Source organism: Rana temporaria, chromosome 5 (genome assembly GCF_905171775.1).
Source record: "Rana temporaria chromosome 5, aRanTem1.1, whole genome shotgun sequence".
NCBI classification, from domain to species: Eukaryota; Metazoa; Chordata; class Amphibia; order Anura; family Ranidae; genus Rana; species Rana temporaria.
The window spans coordinates 341,477,828-341,491,198 of NC_053493.1; positions in this window are offsets into that span (position 1 = coordinate 341,477,828).

Genomic DNA, 13,371 nt, shown 5'->3' on the forward strand with positions numbered 1-13,371 from the left:
GGAAAATGCGAGTGGGAATGCTGAATTGCTGAGCCCGCACCAAAGCCATTCACCATAACCACTACACTATCTTTAGGACACACAGCTCCTTTCTCTATCTGCAAAGTAGAGAGTATCCTGACTTCCTGGTCGCCCCTCCCCCCTCAAGAGGTTTCTCCTCCCCCCAGGTCAGTGAGGAGGAATATTGCACTGAGGTAGAAAGCTATTTATGGAAAGAAATTCCATTACAAACGCCTTTTAATTCACAGACCAATACATTAATTACGCCTCCAAACAAAACGTAATAAATCCACAACCGTACATGCGATCGATACAGCGACTTCACCGTTTGAAAGACACGGCCCTTGTGAACGCATCGATATGAAATTTATGTTGATAAACTTAAAATTGTGGCCATGCCAGCGATTTAGAAAAGAGCGTCTTTGTGTGTTTGCAGGAATTTTTTTTAGACTTTTTAACATGACGGTCAATGGGAGGGCGTTTGAGGCACTTGTCCTTTAGAAGCTCCTGGAACTAAAAGTCAAATGCCTATCGCAAAACTGATCACATTGCCTGAAACCAGACAAGCATACCTACGTTTTGATATATAAATTGTGTATGACAAGTAGATCTTGTGGGCGTGAGAGCAATTTGTTCGCCCTTTTTTTAAAGATAATTTTTGTTTTCAAAGATCTCCACTCTAAAGGTCACATGACACACTCTAAACCTGCTCCATAGGATTACATTATAGCCGATAAAAAAATCACTAAACGTAAATTGCGTTTTCACAAAAACCGTATAAGATATCAATCTAAAAAGTCATGTTTGGATAGCTGAATATTTTGTGACCGCTTTAAAGTTTGTTTGGTGTCTGTAAGTGAAAGTATGAAGGAGCTGAAACTTTTGGCAGAACGTGTGTTTTGAAGCGGTAAAAAGCATGTTCTCATTGACTTCAATGTTAAAAAAAAGTGTCTAAAAGCTTAATATTTTAAAAAGTATAAATAGTACAAAAAAACTTGAAGAAGTCCCATCGTTAGCTGAACGAGACGAACATTTTAATAGTTGAATGGTCTCAATAGCTCAAAGTATGCAGAAGTTACGCAGAGCCAAAAAACGTACGGAATAATAAAATTAAAATTAAAATTAAAACTAGACAATGCATTTCCTGAGGAAAATGCGAGTGGGAATGCTGAATAGCTGAATTGCTGAGCCCGCACAAAAGCCATTCACCATAACCACTACACTATCTTTAGGACATACAAGCAGTGTTCCTTCAGTACTTATAAAGCCTAATATCGCACAGCTCCTTTCTCTATCTGCAATATAGAGAGTGTCCTGACTTGACTGGTCGCCCCTCCCCCCTCAAGAGGCTTTCTCCACATGAGGTGGGGGAGGAGGACTGCACTGAGGTAAAGAAAGCTATTTAGGGAATCAAAATACCATTAGAAACGCTTTCATCCACACACAAAATCAGTTATCGAAGCCTTCAAACAAAACGTAATAAATCCACAAACGTACATGCGATCGATACAGCGACTTCACCGTTTGAAAGACACGGCCCTTGTGAACGCATCGATATGAAATTGATGTTGATAAACTTAAAAATGTGGCCATGTCAGCGATTTAGAAAAGAGCGTCTTTGTGTGTTTTGCAGAAACATTTTTTAGACTTTTTAACATGACTCTTGTCCTTTAGAAGCTCCTGGAACTAAAACTAAAATACGTATCACAAAACTGATCACATTGCCTGAAACCAGACAAGCATACCTACGTTTTGATATATAAATTGTGTATGACAAGTAGATCTTGTGGGCGTGAGAGCAATTTGTTCCCCCTTTTTTTAAAGATAATATTTTTTGTGGATGATCTCCACTCTAAAGGTCACATGACACACTCTAAACCTGCTCCATAGAATTACATTATAACCGATAAAATATCACTAAACGTAAATTGCGTTTTCACAAAAACCGTAAAAGATATCAATCTAAAAAGTCATGTTTGGATAGCTGAATATTTTGTGACCGCTTTAAAGTTTGTTTGGTGTCTGTAAGTGAAAGTATGAAGGAGCTGAAACTTTTGGCAGAACGTGTGTTTTGAAGCGGTAAAAAGCATGTTCTCATTGACTTCAATGTTAAAAAAAAGTGTCTAAAAGCTTAATATTTTAAAAAGTATAAATAGTACAAAAAAACTTGAAGAAGTCCCATCGTTAGCTGAACGAGACGAACATTTTAATAGTTGAATGGTCTCAATAGCTCAAAGTATGCAGAAGTTACGCAGAGCCAAAAAACGTACAGAATAAAGGATAAGAATAAAAAGAACTAGAAAATGCATTCCCTGAGGAAAATGCGAGTGGGAATGCTGAATTGCTGAGCCCGCACCAAAGCCATTCACCATAACCACTACACTATCTTTAGGACACACAGCTCCTTTCTCTATCTGCAAAGTAGAGAGTATCCTGACTTCCTGGTCGCCCCTCCCCCCTCAAGAGGTTTCCCCTCCCCCAGGTCAGTGAGGAGGAATATTGCACTGAGGTAGAAAGCTATTTATGGAAAGAAATTCCATTACAAACGCCTTTTAATTCACAGACCAATACATTAATTATGCCTCCAAACAAAACGTAATAAATCCACAACCGTACATGCGATCGATACAGCGACTTCACCGTTTGAAAGACACGGCCCTTGTGAACGCATCGATATGAAATTTATGTTGATAAACTTAAAATTGTGGCCATGCCAGCGATTTAGAAAAGAGCGTCTTTGTGTGTTTTGCAGGAAAATTTTAAATTTTTTTAACATGGACGGTCAATGAGAGTGGTTTTGTCGCTCTTGTCCTTTAGAAGCTCCTGGAACTAAAACTAAAATACGTATCACAAAACTGATCACATTGCCTGAAACCAGACAAGCATACCTACGTTTTGATATATAAATTGTGTATGACAAGTAGATCTTGTGGGCGTGAGAGCAATTTGTTCGCCCTTTTTTTAAAGATAATTTTTGTTTTCAAAGATCTCCACTCTAAAGGTCACATGACACACTCTAAATCCCTTCCATAGGGTTACATTATAACCGATTCCATTTTCTGAAAAAATCGCTAAACGTAAATTGCGTTTTCACAAAAACCGTAAAAGATATCAATCTGAAAAGTCATGTTTGGATAGCTGAATATTTTGTGACCGCTTTAAAGTTTGTTTGGTGTCTGTAAGTGAAAGTATGAAGGAGCTGAAACTTTTGGCAGAACGTGTGTTTTGAAGCAGGAAAAAGGATGTTCTCATTGACTTCAATGTTAAAAAAAAGTGTCTAAAAGCTTAATATTTTAAAAAGTATAAATAGTACAAAAAAACTTGAAGAAGTCCCATCGTTAGCTGAATGAGACGAACATTTTAAAAGTTAAATGGTCTCAATAGCTGAAAGTATGCAGAAGTTACGCAGAGCCAAAAAACGTACGGAATAAAATTAAGAAGAAGAACTAGAAAATGCATTCCCTGAGGAAAATGCGAGTGGGAATGCTGAATTGCTGAGCCCGCACCAAAGCCATTCACCATAACCACTACACTATCTTTAGGACACACAGCTCCTTTCTCTATCTGCAAAGTAGAGAGTATCCTGACTTCCTGGTCGCCCCTCCCCCCTCAAGAGGTTTCCCCTCCCCCCCAGGTCAGTGAGGAGGAATATTGCCCTGAGGTAAGGAAAGCTATTTATGGAAAGAAATTCCATTACAAACGCCTTTTAATTCACAGACCAATACATTAATTACGCCTCCAAACAAAACGTAATAAATCCACAACCGTACATGCGATCGATACAGCGACTTCACCGTTTGAAAGACACGGCCCTTGTGAACGCATCGATATGAAATTTATGTTGATAAACTTAAAATTGTGGCCATGCCAGCGATTTAGAAAAGAGCGTCTTTGTGTGTTTTGCAGGAAAATGTTTTAAATTTTTAACATGGACGGTCAATGAGAGTGGTTTTGTCACTCTTGTCCTTTAGAAGCTCCTGGAACTAAAACTAAAATACGTATCACAAAACTGATCACATTGCCTGAAACCAGACAAGCATACCTACGTTTTGATATATAAATTGTGTATGACAAGTAGATCTTGTGGGCGTGAGAGCAATTTGTTCGCCCTTTTTTTAAAGATAATTTTTGTTTTCAAAGATCTCCACTCTAAAGGTCACATGACACACTCTAAACCTGCTCCATAGGATTACATTATAACCGATAAAAAAAATCACTAAACGTAAATTGCGTTTTCACAAAAACCGTATAAGATATCAATCTAAAAAGTCATGTTTGGATAGCTGAATATTTTGTGACCGCTTTAAAGTTTGTTTGGTGTCTGTAAGTGAAAGTATGAAGGAGCTGAAACTTTTGGCAGAACGTGTGTTTTGAAGCAGGAAAAAGGATGTTCTCATTGACTTCAATGTTAAAAAAAAGTGTCTAAAAGCTTAATATTTTAAAAAGTATAAATAGTACAAAAAAACTTGAAGAAGTCCCATCGTTAGCTGAATGAGACGAACATTTTAAAAGTTAAATGGTCTCAATAGCTGAAAGTATGCAGAAGTTACGCAGAGCCAAAAAACGTACGGAATAAAATTAAGAAGAAGAATAATAAAAAACGAATATCAATACTGGGAATGCTTATTAAAGCATTCCCACTAATAATAAAAAACGAATATCAATACTGGGAATGCTTATTAAAGCATTCCCACTAACTAGAAAATGCATTCCCTGAGGAAAATGCGAGTGGGAATGCTGAATTGCTGAGCCCGCACCAAAGCCATTCACCATAACCACTACACTATCTTTAGGACACACAGCTCCTTTCTCTATCTGCAAAGTAGAGAGTATGCTGACTTCCTGGTCGCCCCTCCCCCCTCAAGAGGTTTCCCCTCCCCCCCAGGTCAGTGAGGAGAAATATTGCCCTGAGGTAAGGAAAGCTATTTATGGAAAGAAATACCATTACAAACGCCTTTTAATTCACAGACCAATACATTAATTACGCCTCCAAACAAAACGTAATAAATCCACAACCGTACATGCGATCGATACAGCGACTTCACCGTTTGAAAGACACGGCCCTTGTGAACGCATCGATATGAAATTTATGTTGATAAACTTAAAATTGTGGCCATGCCAGCGATTTAGAAAAGAGCGTCTTTGTGTGTTTTGCAGGAAAATTTTTAAAATTTTTAACATGGACGGTCAATGAGAGTGGTTTTGTCGCTCTTGTCCTTTAGAAGCTCCTGGAACTAAAACTAAAATACGTATCACAAAACTGATCACATTGCCTGAAACCAGACAAGCATACCTACGTTTTGATATATAAATTGTGTATGACAAGTAGATCTTGTGGGCGTGAGAGCAATTTGTTCGCCCTTTTTTTAAAGATAATTTTTGTTTTCAAAGATCTCCACTGTAAAGGTCACATGACACACTCTAAATCCCTTCCATAGGGTTACATTATAACCGATTCCATTTTCTGAAAAAATCGCTAAACGTAAATTGCGTTTTCACAAAAACCGTAAAAGATATCAATCTGAAAAGTCATGTTTGGATAGCTGAATATTTTGTGACCGCTTTAAAGTTTGTTTGGTGTCTGTAAGTGAAAGTATGAAGGAGCTGAAACTTTTGGCAGAACGTGTGTTTTGAAGCAGGAAAAAGGATGTTCTCATTGACTTCAATGTTAAAAAAAAGTGTCTAAAAGCTTAATATTTTAAAAAGTATAAATAGTACAAAAAAACTTGAAGAAGTCCCATCGTTAGCTGAACGAGATGAACATTTTAAAAGTTGAATGGTCTCAATAGCTGAAAGTATGCAGAAGTTACGCAGAGCCAAAAAACGTACGGAATAAAATTAAAATTAAGAAGAAGAACTAGAAAATGCATTCCCTGAGGAAAATGCGAGTGGGAATGCTGAATTGCTGAGCCCGCACCAAAGCCATTCACCATAACCACTACACTATCTTTAGGACACACAGCTCCTTTCTCTATCTGCAAAGTAGAGAGTATGCTGACTTCCTGGTCGCCCCTCCCCCCTCAAGAGGTTTCTCCTCCCCCCAGGTCAGTGAGGAGGAATATTGCACTGAGGTAAGGAAAGCTATTTATGGAAAGAAATTCCATTACAAACGCCTTTTAATTCACAGACCAATACATTAATTACGCCTCCAAACAAAACGTAATAAATCCACAACCGTACATGCGATCGATACAGCGACTTCACCGTTTGAAAGACGCGGCCCTTGTGAACGCATCGATATGAAATTTATGTTGATAAACTTAAAATTGTGGCCATGCCAGCGATTTAGAAAAGAGCGTCTTTGTGTGTTTTGCAGGAAAATTTTTAAAATTTTTAACATGGACGGTCAATGAGAGTGGTTTTGTCACTCTTGTCCTTTAGAAGCTCCTGGAACTAAAACTAAAATACGTATCACAAAACTGATCACATTGCCTGAAACCAGACAAGCATACCTACGTTTTGATATATAAATTGTGTATGACAAGTAGATCTTGTGGGCGTGAGAGCAATTTGTTCGCCCTTTTTTTAAAGATAATTTTTGTTTTCAAAGATCTCCACTGTAAAGGTCACATGACACACTCTAAATCCCTTCCATAGGGTTACATTATAACCGATTCCATTTTCTGAAAAAATCGCTAAACGTAAATTGCGTTTTCACAAAAACCGTAAAAGATATCAATCTGAAAAGTCATGTTTGGATAGCTGAATATTTTGTGACCGCTTTAAAGTTTGTTTGGTGTCTGTAAGTGAAAGTATGAAGGAGCTGAAACTTTTGGCAGAACGTGTGTTTTGAAGCAGGAAAAAGGATGTTCTCATTGACTTCAATGTTAAAAAAAAGTGTCTAAAAGCTTAATATTTTAAAAAGTATAAATAGTACAAAAAAACTTGAAGAAGTCCCATCGTTAGCTGAACGAGATGAACATTTTAAAAGCTGAATGGTCTCAATAGCTGAAAGTATGCAGGAGTTACGCAGAGCCAAAAAACGTACGGAATAAAATTAAAATTAAAATTAAGAACTAGAAAATGCATTCCCTGAGGAAAATGCGAGTGGGAATGCTGAATTGCTGAGCCCGCACCAAAGCCATTCACCATAACCACTACACTATCTTTAGGACACACAGCTCCTTTCTCTATCTGCAAAGTAGAGAGTATCCTGACTTCCTGGTCGCCCCTCCCCCCTCAAGAGGTTTCCCCTCCCCCCAGGTCAGTGAGGAGGAATATTGCCCTGAGGTAAGGAAAGCTATTTATGGAAAGAAATTCCATTACAAACGCCTTTTAATTCACAGACCAATACATTAATTACGCCTCCAAACAAAACGTAATAAATCCACAACCGTACATGCGATCGATACAGCGACTTCACCGTTTGAAAGACACGGCCCTTGTGAACGCATCGATATGAAATTTATGTTGATAAACTTAAAATTGTGGCCATGCCAGCGATTTAGAAAAGAGCGTCTTTGTGTGTTTTGCAGGAAAATTTTTAAAATTTTTAACATGGACGGTCAATGAGAGTGGTTTTGTCACTCTTGTCCTTTAGAAGCTCCTGGAACTAAAACTAAAATACGTATCACAAAACTGATCACATTGCCTGAAACCAGACAAGCATACCTACGTTTTGATATATAAATTGTGTATGACAAGTAGATCTTGTGGGCGTGAGAGCAATTTGTTCGCCCTTTTTTTAAAGATAATTTTTGTTTTCAAAGATCTCCACTCTAAAGGTCACATGACACACTCTAAACCTGCTCCATAGGATTACATTATAACCGATAAAAAAATCACTAAACGTAAATTGCGTTTTCACAAAAACCGTATAAGATATCAATCTAAAAAGTCATGTTTGGATAGCTGAATATTTTGTGACCGCTTTAAAGTTTGTTTGGTGTCTGTAAGTGAAAGTATGAAGGAGCTGAAACTTTTGGCAGAACGTGTGTTTTGAAGCAGGAAAAAGGATGTTCTCATTGACTTCAATGTTAAAAAAAAGTGTCTAAAAGCTTAATATTTTAAAAAGTATAAATAGTACAAAAAAACTTGAAGAAGTCCCATCGTTAGCTGAATGAGACGAACATTTTAAAAGTTAAATGGTCTCAATAGCTGAAAGTATGCAGAAGTTACGCAGAGCCAAAAAACGTACGGAATAAAATTAAGAAGAAGAACTAGAAAATGCATTCCCTGAGGAAAATGCGAGTGGGAATGCTGAATTGCTGAGCCCGCACCAAAGCCATTCACCATAACCACTACACTATCTTTAGGACACACAGCTCCTTTCTCTATCTGCAAAGTAGAGAGTATGCTGACTTCCTGGTAGCCCCTCCCCCCTCAAGAGGTTTCCCCTCCCCCCAGGTCAGTGAGGAGGAATATTGCACTGAGGTAGAAAGCTATTTATGGAAAGAAATTCCATTACAAACGCCTTTTAATTCACAGACCAATACATTAATTACGCCTCCAAACAAAACGTAATAAATCCACAACCGTACATGCGATCGATACAGCGACTTCACCGTTTGAAAGACACGGCCCTTGTGAACGCATCGATATGAAATTTATGTTGATAAACTTAAAATTGTGGCCATGCCAGCGATTTAGAAAAGAGCGTCTTTGTGTGTTTTGCAGGAAAAAATTTTAAATTTTTAACATGGACGGTCAATGAGAGTGGTTTTGTCACTCTTGTCCTTTAGAAGCTCCTGGAACTAAAACTAAAATACGTATCACAAAACTGATCACATTGCCTGAAACCAGACAAGCATACCTACGTTTTGATATATAAATTGTGTATGACAAGTAGATCTTGTGGGCGTGAGAGCAATTTGTTCGCCCTTTTTTTAAAGATAATTTTTGTTTTCAAAGATCTCCACTCTAAAGGTCACATGACACACTCTAAACCTGCTCCATAGGATTACATTATAACCGATAAAAAAATCACTAAACGTAAATTGCGTTTTCACAAAAACCGTATAAGATATCAATCTAAAAAGTCATGTTTGGATAGCTGAATATTTTGTGACCGCTTTAAAGTTTGTTTGGTGTCTGTAAGTGAAAGTATGAAGGAGCTGAAACTTTTGGCAGAACGTGTGTTTTGAAGCAGGAAAAAGGATGTTCTCATTGACTTCAATGTTAAAAAAAAGTGTCTAAAAGCTTAATATTTTAAAAAGTATAAATAGTACAAAAAAACTTGAAGAAGTCCCATCGTTAGCTGAATGAGACGAACATTTTAAAAGTTAAATGGTCTCAATAGCTGAAAGTATGCAGAAGTTACGCAGAGCCAAAAAACGTACGGAATAAAATTAAGAAGAAGAATAATAAAAAACGAATATCAATACTGGGAATGCTTATTAAAGCATTCCCACTAATAATAAAAAACGAATATCAATACTGGGAATGCTTATTAAAGCATTCCCACTAATAATAAAAAACGAATATCAATACTGGGAATGCTTATTAAAGCATTCCCACTAATAATAAAAAACGAATATCAATACTGGGAATGCTTATTAAAGCATTCCCACTAATTAAGAAGAAGAAGAATAACTAGAAAATGCATTCCCTGAGGAAAATGCGAGTGGGAATGCTGAATTGCTGAGCCCGCACCAAAGCCATTCACCATAACCACTACACTATCTTTAGGACACACAGCTCCTTTCTCTATCTGCAAAGTAGAGAGTATGCTGACTTCCTGGTCGCCCCTCCCCCCTCAAGAGGTTTCCCCTCCCCCCAGGTCAGTGAGGAGGAATATTGCCCTGAGGTAAGGAAAGCTATTTATGGAAAGAAATTCCATTACAAACGCCTTTTAATTCACAGACCAATACATTAATTACGCCTCCAAACAAAACGTAATAAATCCACAACCGTACATGCGATCGATACAGCGACTTCACCGTTTGAAAGACACGGCCCTTGTGAACGCATCGATATGAAATTTATGTTGATAAACTTAAAATTGTGGCCATGCCAGCGATTTAGAAAAGAGCGTCTTTGTGTGTTTGCAGGAATTTTTTTTAGACTTTTTAACATGACGGTCAATGGGAGGGCGTTTGAGGCACTTGTCCTTTAGAAGCTCCTGGAACTAAAAGTCAAATGCCTATCGCAAAACTGATCACATTGCCTGAAACCAGACAAGCATACCTACGTTTTGATATATAAATTGTGTATGACAAGTAGATCTTGTGGGCGTGAGAGCAATTTGTTCGCCCTTTTTTTAAAGATAATTTTTGTTTTCAAAGATCTCCACTCTAAAGGTCACATGACACACTCTAAACCTGCTCCATAGGATTACATTATAACCGATAAAAAAATCACTAAACGTAAATTGCGTTTTCACAAAAACCGTATAAGATATCAATCTAAAAAGTCATGTTTGGATAGCTGAATATTTTGTGACCGCTTTAAAGTTTGTTTGGTGTCTGTAAGTGAAAGTATGAAGGAGCTGAAACTTTTGGCAGAACGTGTGTTTTGAAGCAGGAAAAAGGATGTTCTCATTGACTTCAATGTTAAAAAAAAGTGTCTAAAAGCTTAATATTTTAAAAAGTATAAATAGTACAAAAAACTTGAAGAAGTCCCATTGTTAGCTGAATGAGACGAACATTTTAAAAGTTAAATGGTCTCAATAGCTGAAAGTATGCAGAAGTTACGCAGAGCCAAAAAACGTACGGAATAAAATTAAAATTAAAACTAGACAATGCATTTCCTGAGGAAAATGCGAGTGGGAATGCTGAATAGCTGAATTGCTGAGCCCGCACAAAAGCCATTCACCATAACCACTACACTATCTTTAGGACATACAAGCAGTGTTCCTTCAGTACTTATAAAGCCTAATATCACATAGCTCCTTTCTCTATCTGCAATATAGAGAGTGTCCTGACTTGACTGGTCGCCCCTCCCCCCTCAAGAGGCTTTCTCCACATGAGGTGGGGGAGGAGGACTGCACTGAGGTAAGGAAAGCTATTTAGGGAATCAAAATACCATTAGAAACGCTTTCATCCACACACAAAATCAGTTATCAAAGCCTTCAAACAAAACGTAATAAATCCACAACCGTACATGCGATCGATACAGCGACTTCACCGTTTGAAAGACACGGCCCTTGTGAACGCATCGATATGAAATTTATGTTGATAAACTTAAAAATGTGGCCATGTCAGCGATTTAGAAAAGAGCGTCTTTGTGTGTTTTGCAGAAACATTTTTTAGACTTTTTAACATGTCTCTTGTCCTTTAGAAGCTCCTGGAACTAAAACTAAAATACGTATCACAAAACTGATCACATTGCCTGAAACCAGACAAGCATACCTATGTTTTGATATATAAATTGTGTATGACAAGTAGATCTTGTGGGCGTGAGAGCAATTTGTTCCCCCTTTTTTTAAAGATAATATTTTTTGTGGATGATCTCCACTCTAAAGGTCACATGACACACTCTAAACCTGCTCCATAGGATTACATTATAACCGATAAAATATCACTAAACGTAAATTGCGTTTTCACAAAAACCGTAAAAGATATCAATCTAAAAAGTCATGTTTGGATAGCTGAATATTTTGTGACCGCTTTAAAGTTTGTTTGGTTTCTGTAAGTGAAAGTATGAAGGAGCTGAAACTTTTGGCAGAAGGTGTGTTTTGAAGCGGTAAAAAGCATGTTCTCATTGACTTCAATGTTAAAAAAAAGTGTCTAAAAGCTTAATATTTTAAAAAGTATAAATAGTACAAAAAAACTTGAAGAAGTCCCATCGTTAGCTGAACGAGACGAACATTTTAATAGTTGAATGGTCTCAATAGCTCAAAGTATGCAGAAGTTACGCAGAGCCAAAAAACGTACGGAATAAAGGATAAGAATAAAAAGAACTAGACAATGCATTTCCTGAGGAAAATGCGAGTGGGAATGCTGAATAGCTGAATTGCTGAGCCCGCACAAAAGCCATTCACCATAACCACTACACTATCTTTAGGACATACAAGCAGTGTTCCTTCAGTACTTATAAAGCCTAATATCACACAGAGAGTGTCCTGACTTGACTGGTCGCCCCTCCCCCCTCAAGAGGCTTTCTCCACATGAGGTGGGGGAGGAGGACTGCACTGAGGTAAAGAAAGCTATTTAGGGAATCAAAATACCATTAGAAACGCTTTCATCCACACACAAAATCAGTTATCGAAGCCTTCAAACAAAACGTAATAAATCCACAACCGTACATGCGATCGATACAGCGACTTCACCGTTTGAAAGACACGGCCCTTGTGAACGCATCGATATGAAATTTATGTTGATAAACTTAAAAATGTGGCCATGTCAGCGATTTAGAAAAGAGCGTCTTTGTGTGTTTTGCAGAAACATTTTTTAGACTTTTTAACATGACTCTTGTCCTTTAGAAGCTCCTGGAACTAAAACTAAAATACGTATCACAAAACTGATCACATTGCCTGAAACCAGACAAGCATACCTACGTTTTGATATATAAATTGTGTATGACAAGTAGATCTTGTGGGCGTGAGAGCAATTTGTTCCCCCTTTTTTTAAAGATAATATTTTTTGTGGATGATCTCCACTCTAAAGGTCACATGACACACTCTAACCCTGCTCCATAGGATTACATTATAACCGATAAAAAAATCACTAAACGTAAATTGCGTTTTCACAAAAACCGTAAAAGATATCAATCTAAAAAGTCATGTTTGGATAGCTGAATATTTTGTGACCGCTTTAAAGTTTGTTTGGTGTCTGTAAGTGAAAGTATGAAGGAGCTGAAACTTTTGGCAGAACGTGTGTTTTGAAGCAGGAAAAAGGATGTTCTCATTGACTTCAATGTTAAAAAAAAGTGTCTAAAAGCTTAATATTTTAAAAAGTATAAATAGTACAAAAAAACTTGAAGAAGTCCCATCGTTAGCTGAACGAGACGAACATTTTAAAAGTTGAATGGTCTCAATAGCTGAAAGTATGCAGAAGTTACGCAGAGCCAAAAAACGTACGGAATAAAATTAAAATTAAAACTAGAAAATGCATTCCCTGAGGAAAATGCGAGTGGGAATGCTGAATTGCTGAGCCCGCACCAAAGCCATTCACCATAACCACTACACTATCTTTAGGACACACAGCTCCTTTCTCTATCTGCAAAGTAGAGAGTATGCTGACTTCCTGGTCGCCCCTCCCCCCTCAAGAGGTTTCCCCTCCCCCAGGTCAGTGAGGAGGAATATTGCACTGAGGTAAGGAAAGCTATTTATGGAAAGAAATTCCATTACAAACGCCTTTTAATTCACAGACCAATACATTAATTACGCCTCCAAACAAAACGTAATAAATCCACAACCGTACATGCGATCGATACAGCGACTTCACCGTTTGAAAGACACGGCCCTTGTGAACGCATCGATATGAAATTTAT